The sequence below is a fragment of the Equus caballus genome, chromosome 1 (genome assembly GCF_041296265.1).
Source record: "Equus caballus isolate H_3958 breed thoroughbred chromosome 1, TB-T2T, whole genome shotgun sequence".
Taxonomy (NCBI): domain Eukaryota; kingdom Metazoa; phylum Chordata; class Mammalia; order Perissodactyla; family Equidae; genus Equus; species Equus caballus.
In genome coordinates this window covers 2,769,421-2,782,431 of record NC_091684.1, presented here as the reverse complement: position 1 = coordinate 2,782,431, position 13,011 = coordinate 2,769,421, and the positions used below count along the sequence as shown (strand labels likewise).

The 13,011-nt window shown below is 53.6% G+C and overlaps 1 long non-coding RNA gene across 1 annotated transcript in view; it reads right to left on the bottom strand.

Moving 5' to 3' along the window:
• The window catches only part of LOC138920471 (uncharacterized), a 155,243-nt gene that overhangs the window by 51,094 nt on the left and 91,138 nt on the right, over positions 1–13,011 (bottom strand). The window contains exon 2 of the long non-coding RNA XR_011431699.1: positions 8,288–8,469. This is a non-coding gene — a long non-coding RNA (uncharacterized lncRNA). The remainder of the gene's footprint in view (positions 1–8,287; positions 8,470–13,011) is intronic.

Here is a 13,011-nt window from a genome sequence, read left to right as displayed (position 1 = left end):
GGGGAGACTCACTTCAGGCTTCTGACCCCCCGAACTCTAAGAGAATAAATCTGTACTGTTTTAAGCCCCTGAGTTTATGGTAAGTTCTTACAGCTGTAAAAGGCAGCTAATAGACATTACTTAAAATTCCCTTTTTCCTGGCATCTTTAAGTGGCTCATATTAGCCATCAGACACTGGGAATTATCAGAGCCCATTTTGCTTGTAGTTCACTAGATTTTTTTTCAAGCCAAAATTATGTCCCTGCTCAGTCTAAGAGAGCATTCCACTGTGCGGATCTAAATTCTAAGGAGGTAGATTAATCTTTGTAAACTTGACGGTAACAGGCAGGTCTCAGTGATGAAAGTCATTTAAATTAAATTATTTATGCAGATATATGAGCCAAATGGAATTTCATGACAGCGATATTGAAGCTGGAGATGTGGACGCTAGGGGACCCCGGGCACCGGCTGCACAGCTGCAAGGCCACACTCCACAGACGACAGGCTGCTCGTCAGGCCACACAAGGCCCCAAACCCTCGTGGCATCCACTGGCCCAGCTAACGGCGTCTCTGCCTGCGCTGAGTACAGGGGCCTCAGGTGCTTCCAAATTCCGACAAGAGTCAGTACTTCTGACCTCTGTTCATGTGGTCAAACTCAACAGGTTGGGGATAATCAGTCAGACAATCCAAAAATGGAAAACGCCTACAGCAGGGCTCTCACAGGCCGCCTGGTCCATGTCGCCTCTGAGTGCTTCTTTCTCAGTTGAAAGTCATGATTCACAAGTAAGACTTTCCAAAAAAGTCTTCCCAGTCTTCCTGGTCCGCAGACTCTAAGGACCTCGTGGGACCATTGTGCAGCCTCAGCCACTTCCCACATTGTGATGGGGACAGACAGACGGGAGGGTGGCAGGCATCCATCCATCCTGCCACGTCCTCGGCCAGGCTTCGGTGAGCGCCTCCCCTCAGCCGCAGGGATCTGGAATGAATGGAACATGGTCCTCGAGGTGCCCACGGAAGGCGACGCCGGAGTTCCAGGCGATGTGAGGCTGCTTTGGTGGAGAAAAGCCTGAGTGACAGACAACGCGCAGGCCCTCCCCGCGGCTCCCCACGCAGTCCAGGGAACGAGGTCACACTGCCCAAAGCAAGTGATGTCTGGGCTCGTCTTGAATGACCAGCAAGACTCAGCCTGGAGAAGGGGAGGTAGAGGGAGAGGAGGGTCCCTCAGCCCAGTTCTCCAGCAGGTGCAGGGCCCACAGGTGACAGGAAACAGCCAAGGTGCATCACGGCCAGGGGCACACAGCGGGGGCCCTGGGGAGCAGCAGGAACCGGCCATGGGGCCTCCGTTGGATCCCAACCGGGTGTCCCAGAACTGACTCAGCTCGACATGCCTCAGACCTGCTCCACCTCTGCCCGCTGGTTTGCGCAGAGGCTAAGGCTCTGTTTGCCTCAAGTTGAGGAAAGACTCCTCTATCCTGCGAACCCAGCCTTCCTCCACGGCCTCCTCCACCAGCCAAAAGGGAAAGCCAGGTTCAGACAGACTCGGAATGAACACAGCCAACAGATAGTTGTCAGCAGTGCGCAGGGGAGGGAGGGAGGCGGGGTGAGGGACAGCAGGACAAGTGCTGCCCAGGCCTAGCAACAGCTAGCAACAGCTGCTGTCACCCGGAACCCAGACAGCAGTCAGCCAAGCAAGGAGATTGCTGGGCGCTGAGGGCCCCTGGAGGGAGCTGTGGCTTCCAGACCAGCATGCAGTCGGCCTGCTCGGCTGCGAGGCAGTGAAGATGAACCTGCACGTCTCTCTCCTTCCTCCTCGTTCCTGCTGAATCCAGCCGTCAGCAGAAGGCCTGGTGCCCACGCTGGAGGCACAGACAGCTCAGCGTCCCCTGACTGCAGAGGGGCGGGGAGTGGCTGTAGACTGAATGTCTGTGTCCCCCGAAACGCACGTGTTGAAACCTAACCCACAGTGGGATGGCATTAGGAGGTGGGGCCTCTGCGAGGTGAGGAGGTCGAGAGGGTGGAGCCCTCATGAATGGGATGCATGTCCTTATTAAAGGGACCCCAGAGTGCTCCCTCGCCCTTCCACCATGTGAGGACACAGTGAGAAGATGCCGTCTGCCAGCAAGCATGTTCTCACCGGACCGAATCTGCCAGCGCCTTGATCCTGCATCTCCAGCCTCCAGAACCACGAGAAATAAACGGTCCTGGCAGGAGGCTGGGAGGGGCTTGTCTGAACAATCCTGCAGGCTGGCGGGGACCAGAGACCACCCCTCGGGGATGAGCAGGCGCTGTGCTGGCCCTTGATCAGGGGGCTGTTTGGGTGGGGGCCCTGTCTGCGGGTGCAGAGTGAGGGACTTGTGGGGGGCCTTCAGAGGCCCCCCTGATTTGAGCAGAACACTGAGCCTTATTTCAGGCCTCGCCCCACTGTGTCCCTCCCACTCTTCCTTCTTTCCCAGACGCCTCCCCGTCAGACCCCATCCGAAGAGCCGATTCCGAGTTCTCCATTTCCACCCGACAAGCCTACAAGGCAACCAGTTACATCAATTTGGCTGATGGAATGCAAATCCAAGTTGTAACGCTTCCCGTGGTATTCTAAACCTCCACACAGCTTCTGGGAGGAAAAGGAGGACAGACTGTGGATAAGGATCAGAAGCAAACCAAACTCGGGACACTGGTATTACTCAGTGCTCAGATTTTTGTCAAATGTTAGAAAACCGCTGTGTTCTCCATCCTGTGCTGGACATGGTATTAAAAGTCAGATTAGGGCTGGCCCTGTGGCCTAGTGGTTAAATTCAGCACTCTCCGGTTCAGTGGCATGGGTTCAGTTCCCGGGAGTGGATCTATGCCACTTGTTGGTGACCACATGCCGTGGGGGCGTCTCACATACAAAATAGAGGAAGATTGGCACAGGTGTGTTAGCTCAGAATGAATCTTCCTCAGCAAAAAAAAAAAAAAAGTCAGGTTATTGCTGTGCACATGCACTGGGGTGGAACACTTACTTCGAAACTTCCAATTCCTGCGTTTGGGCAAACAAGCCCCTCTGGTCCAATTACAGTCTGGCCCGCAAGTCCATGGAGCTCCAGGCCACATCGCTCTGCATCCACTGGGAACGACAGTGGGAGGTTTTCTCGAATTCTCTGGCATCAAGTCTGCACCTCTGCTGACAGAGATCCTGTGTCCTGCAAGCAGGCAGTAATTTTATACTATTTCAGTGAGCTTCAAATCCTTTGGGTTTTTTGATCATTTGAAGCTCACATTTTTCTAAATGTCTGAAGGTCTAAATGTTTCCCTGAAAGGAGAAATTCTGTTCTCCAAATAGTACAAGTAGTTCAACATAAAACAAAATCGTTTAAACCAAAATACTTCCACTAACGAAGTTACCGACTTCAGTGACTTTCCCAGATCTATTAAAAAAAGCAGTAAGGGTGATTTTCGGAATTGGCAGAAAGGCACGCACCGTGTGGCCTCCATTTCGGAAGCCATATCAGCTCAGCGTTTCAATGCTCTTCCCGGGTGAGTGGCCCCTTAAATAAATAAACACAGGCGTGATCCTGAAGCCAATAGAAACCATTGATTCCTTGAGCTGGTGTAACAGAGTTTTTTTAGAGACACTTCTTTGCACATCACCTAGTGGCAGTTTGTGAAGCAAGTTGCTCCCCAATAAAAATGTCCACTGACTCAGAGTGACCTTGAGGAGGAAGCTGGACCCACTGGGGGTGGTTAATAGACGAGAGCTTCAGCATCCTCGAAAGTTCTGCAAACAGACCTCCGACTAACCAGGCTCACCGGCGTGGCCCCCGTCACCCCGTGGTTCTGAGGACATCTGCGTGCCCAGCTCCATCTGGTCCTCCCAGCTCTGCTGACAGACGGTAGCAACACTGGGGCAGAGTTGCCTCCTTCTGTTCTCTGTGTCTGCTGAGCAGGAAGCCCGTCTCTGGTGAGCAAGACCCAGATGCCCCATCAGCTCCATCCACTGCAGGGGAAGATGTCCTTTCGCTACGTCCACAGGCAAGACAGATGCGCTCTCAGGCCTCGGCCACAGTGAAAAGACTGACCCCCTGAACATGGATTTCTCCCCAAGTCGTATTTCCTTCTGCGGACACGCATTAGTCTAATGACTAAACTGTCCGTCGGTTTCACATTTGCAGGACATCCAGAAGCATCTCCCACATCCACACCTGAGTTCTGCCAGCTACTGGGATGTTTCTTTGTGTTTAAACCACAACTCGAGCCAGAGTGGGGAGGGCACAGGAGGTGTGATGATGGAAAAGTCAGGGCTGCTTCCACCTGAAGTCACCTGCAGTGCTAGCCACCCCCATGGAAGTCCTCCGCAGGAACATCAAGGATGGCTCTGGCGATGTCCGACCCTCTCGCACAGGGACTGCTGGTTTGGGGGAGCCGCAACGCAGGTGCGTCCTGAACATCACATGATAGTATTTTTCCACTTTAAGTGAGATCTGACCCTAGATCGTCCCACCAGGGCGGTGGGAGAGTCGATCTCAGTCATTATTGGGGATCCGGCATCCATTGTCCTGCAGACAAAAGTGCTGGAGAGGTCATCCAGTTTCTTGCCACGGGGACCACGAAAGCGCCCACTCTCAGAGTGTGAACGGCCATCCTGAGCCCAGGATCTCCTGGGGGCTGTAGGCCCAGCCTTCAGGGCCAGCACCCCTAGCTGGCCACATGCATCCTTGCATTCTCCCAGGTGCTGAGGTTTCCAGGTGTCTGGGGAACAGGTGAGCAGCTTTGAGCTGGGTGAACCAGATCAGAATGAAAGGTGGCCATGGTGCCAAACTGGAAACAACCCACTGCCCCTCAACAAGTGAATGGATAAACAGACCAGTACAGCATACCACAGAACCAGCTTAGCCACAAAAGGGACAAACCATCAACACGCATCCAGCGGGGTCAACCTCAGAGACAAGGAGCTGAGTGAGGACACCAGCCTCCTGCCCTCCGCACGGCGGGCGTCCATGTGCAGACATCCTCAGAAAGACGAAACTGCAGCCCTGGAAACACACCGAGGTCACCAGGGCTCAGGCTCGGGGACAGCACGACCGTGAGAGATGGCATGAGGGAGTTTGGGGGGTGGCACTGTTCTGTACCCTGAGTCTTTGTGTCAGAATTCACAGACCTGGACACTCAAAGAAGAAAAGTCAACTTTACTGTACATTAATCTTAAATATCAAGTATTTTTTAGACAGAACACCACAAAGTAGAGGGTTAGTGGAAAGAACACTAAAAGCCCCAGACAGCAAAGCCTCCCCAGGATCATGAGGGCCATTGTGGGATGTAATTCCGTTCCAGTCCCTTTGACCCCTGGAGACACACTCACATCTGACCATGATACCAGCCCTGATATCGGTTCCCCTACATTAAACCCTGCTCAACCCCACTGACAAGTGTGTAGGTCTCTGGTCATACTTACAACTATGATGGCTGCATCTGCACCGAGGTGGGAATGTTTCTGCCGAGACCACTCCTGTAAGAGAGCCTGTAACCTCTGGCAACGTTGGAATTGTGCTTGGAAACTGATATCCCAGCAGTGGAATTGGTGCTGAAAAAGCAGATCCAACCACAGTGCACAAGGACAGGGACGTGGGAAATGAGCAGAGAGGTCCACGGGCTGGAATACTATACAGCCATCAAAATAAACAAGCAGAGGCACGAATAACAGCGTAAATCCCAGAGAGAGGATACATATTTGAGCAGAAAGAGCAAGTTGCAGAATGAAATGTATAAAATAGTGTCATTGTATATAAACTTTAGAAAATGCAAACTAAATCTATACACAGTTAGGAATACATATGTATTATCAAAAGTGTTTTTTAAGTGTGCACTGGAGTGATAAGCACCAAATTCAGAATGTGGGTTACCTCTGTGGGGAGAGGGAGGGTGGGGTCGGATGGGGTTCGCAGGAACTTCAACGCGCTTGTCATGTTTTATTTCTTAGGCTGAATCGGGGGTTGTGGGTGTCTGATATATGGCTGTCTATTTTTTATATGCTTTAAATATTTCATAAGTTAAAAGAGCAATGTACGGAACAATAAATAATACACCACCATTTACCAACTTAACAAAACGGATATCTATTTGCATGCCTCCAGACAAGCCCAGGATGAAGGGCAGAGGGCAGCGCTGGGCGGGGGCGGGCGGTGAACACGGAGGGGAGGGTGGTGTTCGCTGCTGCTGCCGCCCTTTCACACTGTTTAGATTTGTGTTACCAGGGCACATGCTATATTTTCAATTTATAAAAAAAGATTTCATCACTTTAAAAAGAACATTTCAAAAGGAAGAATGCCCTCTCTCACCCCTTGCACCTTCTCTCCACAGCTTCACAACCAAACTTCCCAAGCCGGCCGTCCAGCCGTGACCATTGTTCCAGCCCCAATGACTCCCACCTGGGTCACCAACCACCTGCTTAGTGCTCAGCTCACACGCACGTCCATCCTCTTCCTCCCGCTGCCCGCCTCCCAGGAGAAGCCCTCACACCCAGGGTCCCTGCGCCTCCCTCGGCCCCTTCCTCCCATCTCTCAGCCACTCTCCCCATTTTCCCTGGAATCTCTTCCTTGGCTTTTTCCTTAGGATTCAGTATTGTTCTGCTCAGGCTGCCGTAACAAACTGCCATAGTCAGGGCTGTTTAAACAACAGAGATCTATCTTTTCACAGTCCAGGAGGCTGGAGTCCAAGATCAGGTGTGGCAGGGCCCGTTCCTTCTGAGGCCCCGCTCCCCAGGGTGTGGACGGCCACCTTCCTGCTGCATCCTCACATGGTCTCTCATCTGTGCATGCACATCCCGATGTCTCTCTCTTCCTATAAGGACCCTGGTCACACGGGATGAGGCCCACCCTAATGACCTCCTGTTGCCTGATCTCCTCGTCAGAGGTCCGTCACCAGATGCAGGCCCATTCTGAGGGACGGGGTCAGGACTTCACGTGTGAATCTGGGGACACGGTTGAGCCATAAAATGTTGTGTCTGCAGCCCTTCTCTTTTCTTCCCAAAGTGCAGCCTGTGCCCTCACAGGCTCCAGTCACCCCACACACCGACAACTCCCACTTTAAATTCCGACCTGGAATTCTTCCCAGAATTTCCGTCTGGACGCCCCGGAGGCACTGGGCCACCTTTCCCCACGTGTATCCCAGCCCAGCCGGTGGCCCCAGCCCCCAGAAGTGACCCCTCCCCCAACACCTTCCCCACAGCTCCCTGTCTGTCCTCTTCTCTCCTCTCACACCGCGGTGTCACTACCCTCTTAGGCATCCAGTGCTGTGCCCCTGAAGCCCAGCATCTGAGGCAGGGTCCAGCCGGGAGAGCAGAGACCACAGGAGTTACCCTCAGGACAGGATTTAGCCTAGGCACTGGGCCAACGGGATCCGGAGGGCCAAACAGCAGGAAGCAGCTTCTACCCCAGCGACAGGGTTGGGGACCAGAAGCTCACCCAGAGGGTCCTGAGGAGCTGGGATCCAGACCACTGGGGGCGGGGGGTCCTGATAGGACATGACTGGTGGGCTGAGGGGCCCCACGAGGCTGGCTCTGAAGGGCCCATTGCTGGGAGAAGAGCCACCCTCTGGGGTGACAAGAAAGAAGGGGAAGGAGCGAGGCACCCCCTCGATGTGCCCCCAGGCTCCCTCGCACCCCAGTGTGACAGACTGACTGAAGCCGCCGGCTAAACAGAAATGTAGCTGCTCGTGTCCCAGACCAGCATCATGGAGCCAAGCGTCTGAGGGTGGGCTCGGGCCGGGCAGCAGGAATCTCATCATCCACACGCACACCAGTGTGCACAGCAGACACTCGATAAACAGCCTCGGAATCAAAGAATGAAGGAATGAATAAGGGAAGCACGCATGGGCCACTTCACTGCTCGGGGGCACCTGGCCCCCTTCTGGTCCTCACACACACACACACACACACACGTGCGTGCACTCATGGTGAGCAATCTTCCCTGGCTTTCCCTCTGGCTGGAGCAGACCCTGGGTGGGGGTGAATCCCAGACACGGGGGCTCCCTCGAGTGCAGCTGAGGACTCGAGCTATCCAGGCCCCTCCAGCCCATTAGACCCACCCACAGTGGTCACACGCACCCCAGGAGAGAGCAGTCCAGCCCCTGCTGGCTCATACCAGTGACCCACCACCTGCACCCCGACCCTCCGCCCCACCAATTTCAGCCAAGGAGAATGAGTGACTCGGACCATCCTGCAGATTTAAAGCTTACCTCTGGAAAGTCTGAATTATGTATGACTTGGGAATGACCGTGTTACCTACATAAAATATTGATTTAATTCTTTTAAAACAAATAAAATGTAGGCAAGTGATACCTGGGAAAAGTCAGCTGTGGTGCAGACAGACGCTCCGGGGACATGGCTTTCTCGGCTACAACGTCCAGCGATTAAACCACGAGCACAGATTTCATCTACAAAAACCATGTTTTATTCACTGGCTTCAGCTTCATGACTCACAGACAGCAGGAGGATGGCGCTTCTTCTCTCAGAGATTATTCCTACGGAATGAAAGCAGACCATCAAAGGTGTGGTCAGGGTGAGGGGAGCCATGGCGGGGAGATGAGCCCCCCATGAGAGCAGGGCCCCCGTCCTGTCCTCCCCTGGAACCCCCACCGCGAAGACTGGGAGACGGGCCCCCAATGAGAGCAGGGCCCCCGTCCTGTCCTCCCCTGGAACCCCCACCCCGAAGACTGGGAGATGGGCCCCCCATGAGAGCAGGGCCCCCGTCCTGTCCTCCCCTGGAACCCCCACCGCGAAGACTGGGAGACGGGCCCCCCATGAGAGCAGGGCCCCTGTCCTGTCCCCACTGGGCCCCGAGCCCCTCACTGTCCCTCTAATGCCCCAGGCACCTTCCCAGCTTTGTACCTGCCGGCCCCTCTGCCTGGACCCCTCCCCTAACTCCTCCAGGGCCCCTCCCTCATCTCCTCTGGACCCTCCCTACACACAGCACTCTGTCTCTCTCTCCCTCTCCTCGTCGTCTCCATGTTTGGCACAGGCCTATCTGACACTTCTATATAATCTGTTTGATGTCTGTCTTCCCCACTTGTCAGTCTATCCCGCAGACGCCGATGCCAACCAGGACATGCCAGGCAGGAGCTCTACCGGAGGACACGCCATGGGGAGAACCGGCAGACGGTGGGGCAGGTCTGACTCTCAGACAGGACAAGGAAGGACGGAAGGCTGCTGGTGGGGGAAGTGTGAGACCCCGTGGGGCAAGGCAGCTCATGCCAGGAGCCCCATGTCCCCAGCTGCCCCATCATCTCCCCCAAACCCCCCAAACCCCGCCCCGCCCAGCTGCATTCCAGCACCTAGAACACTGGCGGGCACTTGTTCTCGCCTGTAAGTATTTGCTGTGCTCTCCTCCGGAACGCCCTCTGCCCACCTCCTGTGGCTCAGCCCGGGCTGCAAGGGGAGGACAGGGTGGGAAGGTGGAGCAGCTCTCCGGTGAAAGCCAGGCTGATGAAGGCCGGGCCCTCCTGCCTGCCCCGAGCGGGCAGGCTCCATTTCTGCAGGTGCATCTTCCGTGCCCCACTGGGCCTGAGAGAGCACCTGCTGGGGAAGAAGCTCCGTGTCATCTGGTTCTAAAGGGCCCTGAGGTCTGGAGCAGGATGCACGTTGGAAAGGCGTCCTCTGTTCCACGCAGTTAGGGGAGGGGTGATTTAGACGTCTCTTGTCTAAGAGGCCCTTTGGGGTGGGGGCTAATTGCACAGACTCACAGGAGGGGGTCTCACCAGGGCAGGCCAGTACCCTGGTGAGGATGGGCTTTTCTCCCCGTCATGCTGACAGGGGCCCCCTGGAGAAAGCTGAGCAGACTTCACCCTCTGTATAATGTGCACCCCACCTTCTCACAAACGGGAATTGACACGGCTTACAGTGCATCCCGCAGACAGTGACAGTTAAAATGGAAATGGAGACCAGCAGCCTGACGGGGAAGGGAGAGAGTATCTCCGTGTGGCTCTGGCCCCGGCACCTGGGCCAGACCATCAGGAGGAGTCAGGCCTTTCAACTAAACACGTTCATGAAGCATCCCCAGGCATCTCCAGGAGAGAGACAGCAGAATCACAGCCCCCTCCGGAAATACCTCTATTTCCCCAGAAATGACCATGGTGCTCCTCACAGGAGAGAAGAGACTCCACCAGGCCCCCAGGGCAGCTCCTGGCAATACCCTCCCAGGGGCGGCCTCTGCTGAGACAGCTGTGTCTCCCAGCCGAGAGGAAAAAGTCATTCCAACAAAAACAGCAACAAAGAGACATTCAAATAAATGCAGCCACCCCCGCAGATGCCATGGTAGTGGAAACCATGGCACCATGTTGCCTCACACCGAGGGCTCCCAAAAAGACACAAATGGAGGAGCCAATCTCCTTAGGTGACCAAGTTTCAGCTGTCCTTGCATCTGACCCCAGGCCCTTGGTCCCCCGCCCTCCCGCCCTCCTGGATCTGCTCAGCCTCCCCGGGGCCCTTGTGAGAGGAGGGACCAGGTCGGGGGCAGGGGAGACAGGGGGCTGCTTATCAGAGCACAGACACAACCAGGATCAAGTGGCCCCACGTGCGGAGTCCACACTTCTGTCCACTACAGGAGCTGACCTTACCAGCCTTGAACCAAGATGCGCCAAAACACAGGTAGCCATGACCTTGGGGCCACTGACCCCAACTGGTGAGTCTTCTCCACTCCACCAGCATTTCAGCCAAATTACACGCACGAACCGCCAGGTGTTAACACTTAAGTAGCATGTTCAGCGGGCGTCTACACTTTTCCCACAGAGACTCAAGTCCACCTCTTAGCCCCCCAGTTACAGGAGAACCATATTTAAGGCCCCCAAGAACACCGTCACCAAGATACCTAGGGCGAACTTGAGTGGGGAGGATGTGCACCAGGCACGCGGCGGGCTGTCCCACACACTGTCCCTAGTCCCCTTAGAGAAGGCTATCCATGCCCTCCTATCACTGGGGGAACCCCATGGCTTAGGCAGGGACACCCAAGGTCCGAGGCTGACATGTGAGGTCTCACATCCCCAGTCGTGGGGGTCCTGTTCCAGGCCCAAGGCTTCATGGATGGTCGAGATGCCATTCTCCCTGAGACCTCACAGCCTATGGGATGGGGATAATGCAGGACAATGACACAGGCTTGACTTTGGAGGTCCAGATGTTTCCATGTGGCTCTGAGACCGTGTCTGCTTTCCTCCTGGTCACTCTGCTTTGCCCCAGAATGGAAGGAAAACCCCAACAGTCAGTGGATGGAACCCCAGTGAACAGGGGCCTGGCGGGCCATAGAACCACTGCAAAGAACCGAAGAAAATCTGTTCTGCTGATCTTTTGGTTATTTGGAGACGTCAATATTGTTTAAATACAGTAAAATTCACTCTATTTGGTGTACGATTCTATAAGTTTTGACAAAGGCACAACATAATGTAACCAACAACACAAGATAGAGAACGTTCCATCATCCAAATGTGACTTTGTGGTCACCCCTGCCTCCGTCCAGCCCCTGACAACCACTCTGTTCTCTGTCTCTGTAGTTTTGCCTTTTCTAGAATATGAAATAAGTGGAGTCTCACATTACGCAGCCTTTTTGGGTCTGGCTCCCTTCACTTCGAGCACGCCTTTGCGGCTTATCCATGTTGCGCATCAGTAGTTCATTGCCTTTCCCTCGCAGACGGGGATTCCATGGTCTGCAGGCACCACAGTTTGTCCGTTCACCTATTGGTGGGTTGATGGATGTTTGCATTGTTTCCAGTTTGGGGCGATGATGAACAAAGTTGCTGTAAACATTCACAAAGCAGTATTTATGTTCATGTAGGTTTTCGCTTCCCTTGGGCAGACGCTGGTAGTGAGAGTGCTGGACCGTGTGGTAAGTGTATGGAACGGCTCACAAACCTCCAGGCTGTCTCCAACGTTGTCCGCGCGCTTCTGCAGTCCACCAACCCCGCGGGCGCGTTCCCGCTGCTACACAGCCTCACCAGCCACTGGCGCTGTCTCGTTTTGGTTTTTGTTTGTTTGTTCACAATTCTGATCGGTGTGAAGAGATGTTGTGGTGGCTTGAGCATCTTTTCCTGTGCCTATTTGCCATCTGTATATCCACTTTAGTGCAGTGTCTGTTTCAATTTCTCGCCCATTTTTTAAGTTGGGTTTTTGTTCTCTCATTGTTGAGTTTTAGCGTTCCTTATATGTTCGGCATACAATCCCTATGACAAATGTGTGATTTGCATTTGTCTCTTCCTTCTCTTGGCAATCTTTTGAAGAGCAAAATTTTTAATTTGATGAAATTTATTAAATTTTTTAAGGATCATGCTTTCAGTGTCGTCTCTAAGAACTCTTGCCTAAGCCAAGTTTATGAAAGTTCATCCCTCTGGGAGTTCTGTAGCTCAGGCTTCACCTTTAGGTGTGTGATGGATTCAAGTTAGCTTTCATTTGTGGTACAAAGACTGGGGTGAGATTTTTCTTTTTTGCATCTGGATATTCAGTCGACCGGCACCATTTATAGAAAATGCTCTCGTTTCTCTATTTAACAGCCTTTGCACTTAGACAGGCTGTTAGGACCGAATGACATACTGTGTGTGAACGTTCAGCACACGGGAATACTCAGAGTAAGTGCTTGATAAACAGTAGCTTTAAAAATCCCACACTCTCCACATTCCAGAAGTTTCACCTTCTGCATGGCAGTGGAAACACATCCCTCTCAGAAGCGCCCTGGTCAAGAAGAAGACCCCCCCTCCGTCTGGTCCTGACGGCGGCCCGAGAGGACTCGCACAGACAGAGACGGGAGGCACGGTCCTCAGATGCAAATAGCAATTCTGGAAGCCTTCCTGTGGGGCAATTAGGGAGAGAAAAGTACAGCCCTTGACCCCCTCCCAATATAGATATAAACACATACGGTGCTCTATAAACATGAGGCGGCATTGTTAGTACTGGGACGGCCGTATTTAGAGATCCTTTACTGGGAAAATTTGTATTAATAATTGACAGGGTGATTGCTTTTCGCTTTGCCTACTCAGGCATTATTTGCTTTGTGTATAGCACAATTGATTTTGTAAACAGAGCAT